Source organism: Phyllostomus discolor, chromosome 1 (assembly GCF_004126475.2).
Source record: "Phyllostomus discolor isolate MPI-MPIP mPhyDis1 chromosome 1, mPhyDis1.pri.v3, whole genome shotgun sequence".
Lineage (NCBI taxonomy): Eukaryota > Metazoa > Chordata > Mammalia > Chiroptera > Phyllostomidae > Phyllostomus > Phyllostomus discolor.
In genome coordinates this window covers 168771626-168774404 of record NC_040903.2, presented here as the reverse complement: position 1 = coordinate 168774404, position 2779 = coordinate 168771626, and the positions used below count along the sequence as shown (strand labels likewise).

The 2779-nt window shown below is 37.2% G+C and overlaps 1 non-coding gene across 1 annotated transcript; it reads right to left on the bottom strand.

Moving 5' to 3' along the window:
* Window positions 1–2324: 2324 nt before the first annotated feature.
* LOC114493601 lies at window positions 2325–2431 on the bottom strand. The gene has a single exon (XR_003684233.1). It is a non-coding gene; the product is annotated as a U6 spliceosomal RNA (small nuclear RNA).
* Window positions 2432–2779: the final 348 nt, after the last annotated feature.

Sequence of the window (2779 nt, the reverse complement as noted above, 5' to 3'; positions counted from 1 at the left end):
AGCCTCTTTGCACCCTCCCTCAGCCTTTTTGGCTTTAAAATCTCTTTTATATGATATCAACTTTACCAACTTTATGAAGGTTTTTCTTGTGGTTGTATGAGTTTCCACAATAAAAATTTTTTATTTTTAGCGTTTTTTTTTTGTTGTAGATACCTATTTTTAAGCAATGAACATATCATTGGGTCTTATGTTTTAATTGATATTAGAATTTGTCTTTGGAAAAATGAGTGGTCTAAAAGCACTGATTCCACTGGGATGCAGATGGTCTAGTGATGTGCGATGACCCCTCAGCTCCTGACTAGACTGTCTGCCAGTTACGTCACTTCACTGAGGAAGTTATCTGTTTCCTCATCTCTAAAATTCCGTTAGTAAGAGCACCACCCTAATAGAGTTATTATGATAAGCAAATGAGATAAAGAACACCGAAGAATAGAAGCATACTAAACTATTATTTGTAAAAAGGTAGTTGTCATTATTTAGTATTATAGAAATCATGCTTGGAAATATCATTCAAAACATTTCTTGGCAATAGTATATAAAGCAAGTTCCTTAAAACAAAGACCTTTGCTCAGAATGGGGGTAATCAGCTCCACATTTTCTCTAACCATGTCTCAGATTTCTCTCTGCGATAATGGGAATAACTTACAATAAAACTGCTGAGAAGCTCTGGTCCACACCCCTCAGGTTTCAGTTCAGCTCCTCCGTCTCTACTTCCCGCCACATTGTGGAGTTTCACAGCTTGACTTAAATCCAGCCATGGCAGGAGTCACTGCCTTGCTTTCCATTTAGTTAATTAAGCATTTAGGTTGTAAAATAAGTTGTTTGCTGTCATGATGGGTACTAAAGCTGCAGGCTTAGCTGGCTCAGCAGGCATGGGAAAACCTGAAACTAAGAAAAACAAATCAAGCGCTGCTGAAATTTTCTACTTCCTGGATTGGGTAACTTGCTCATCCAATGAAAGACATCTGGTGGGCAACCAGGCATGAGGACTGACTCTCAGCCCATGGTTCCCCTTCCAGTGATCCTCCAGGCCCTGCACGACTGGAACCTCTGCTCCAGGGAAGCTGCTGGGGAGTGAAACAGAATTCTCACTCACTTCTGCTCCTAAGGACCTAAGAGGGGCAGAGAGGAAAGCTGAAAAGTCTGAGGTTTAAACTATGGCCCATTTTTAACTTTCTAAAATGGTCTTGGAGTTTTAGAATCCAGATAACCTTAAATCAGACTATGCTATATCACCAAACTGAAGAATAAATATTGTTATCTGTAATATATTATAATGGGATGAATTCCAGAATGACATGACTTATTTTTAGTTGATCGCTTCAAATCTCTGATGGCTTCTCTTTGATCACTGAGAGGGAGATATGGGTCCCCACCTGATGCAATAGAGTGGTTTTCTTAAACTCCTCTAATAATAATCATCATTTTATCTCTTGTTAAACATATGCTTCTGAGTCTCTCCCTGGGCATTCAGATACAGTGAGTCTAGGATGGGACCTCAGATTGAGTCCTTAACATTAGAAATGTTTGGGGAAATATTGGAAGAGAATGAGGGAATAGTCTGTTTTTAGAATTAGACAACTCTAGGCTTAAATTGGTCTTTCACTTACTACTTATGTAGTCTTGCACAAATTATTTAACCTTTCCTAACTGAATCTGAAAAAAAAGTGAAGATAAAAACTTTTACCTCAAAGTATGTTGAGAGGTTTAACAGGACTAAAGCCCTTTATGGCATCCACTTTTGGTGCTGCTAAATCATCTCTATCTAGATTAATTTGAGGATTATCCATGAACTGATTTAGCATGTAGCTATACTTTTTAACATATCTTTACCATTTATTCAGCATGTATTTGTAAAGATTCTGCTGTGTGCAAGAAACTGGGATTCTAAGCCTCTCCCTGGTGGTATGGTGTGACCACATGACCCACCACAGGCTTCTGAAGAGGTCTGCCCAGATGGACTTCACATAGCAGTCCCCTAATTATTTATGGGGCTTGCTGAGGTCAGGAGTGCCATGTTCTTATTCCTCCCTTGTGCCAGAAACCCCAGTTTTCTTGAACCCAATCATATAATATTTGTAAATTTAAGTTGTACAATATGATATATATACATGTATATTTTGCAAAATGATTACTACAATAAGTTTTGTTAACCCCTTCATTTCTTCACATATGTAATTTTTTTGTGTATTGTGATAACATTTCAGACCTACTGTCTTAAAAACCAGGTATATAACACAGTATTGCTGCCTGCAGTTTCCATGCTGTACACATTAGGTCTGCAAATCGTATAGATGGGAATTCATACTCTTTGACGAACATCTGAACATTTGAAACATTTCATGAGTTTGTGTGTTGTCCCTTAACAGAGACCATGCTGATCTTCTCCATATAGTTTCAATTTTAGTATATGTGCTGCTAATGCAAGCACCATGTATAAATATACATTTTTCTTCAACAGAAAATATACATTTACATTATTCCATTTAGATTCTCATACAAAAATGTTTTAGGTGATTTGCATTATGCAGTTTTTCCTTCGTGGGAAAAAAAGCATTTGTGCTTTTCTTTAGGATGGGAAACCCCATCCTAATGGCAAGAATGCAATGGATTTCTGAGGAATATATTTATACTTTCTCTTTATTCTTGCTTCAAAAGGCTTTAAGGCAACTTTTTAAAAAGATACAAACAGAAGGTGGAGGCGTAGGTAGATACACTTTGCCTCCTTGGACAACCAAAAGAAGGACAACAACAAATTTTAAAACAAAAAATAACCAGA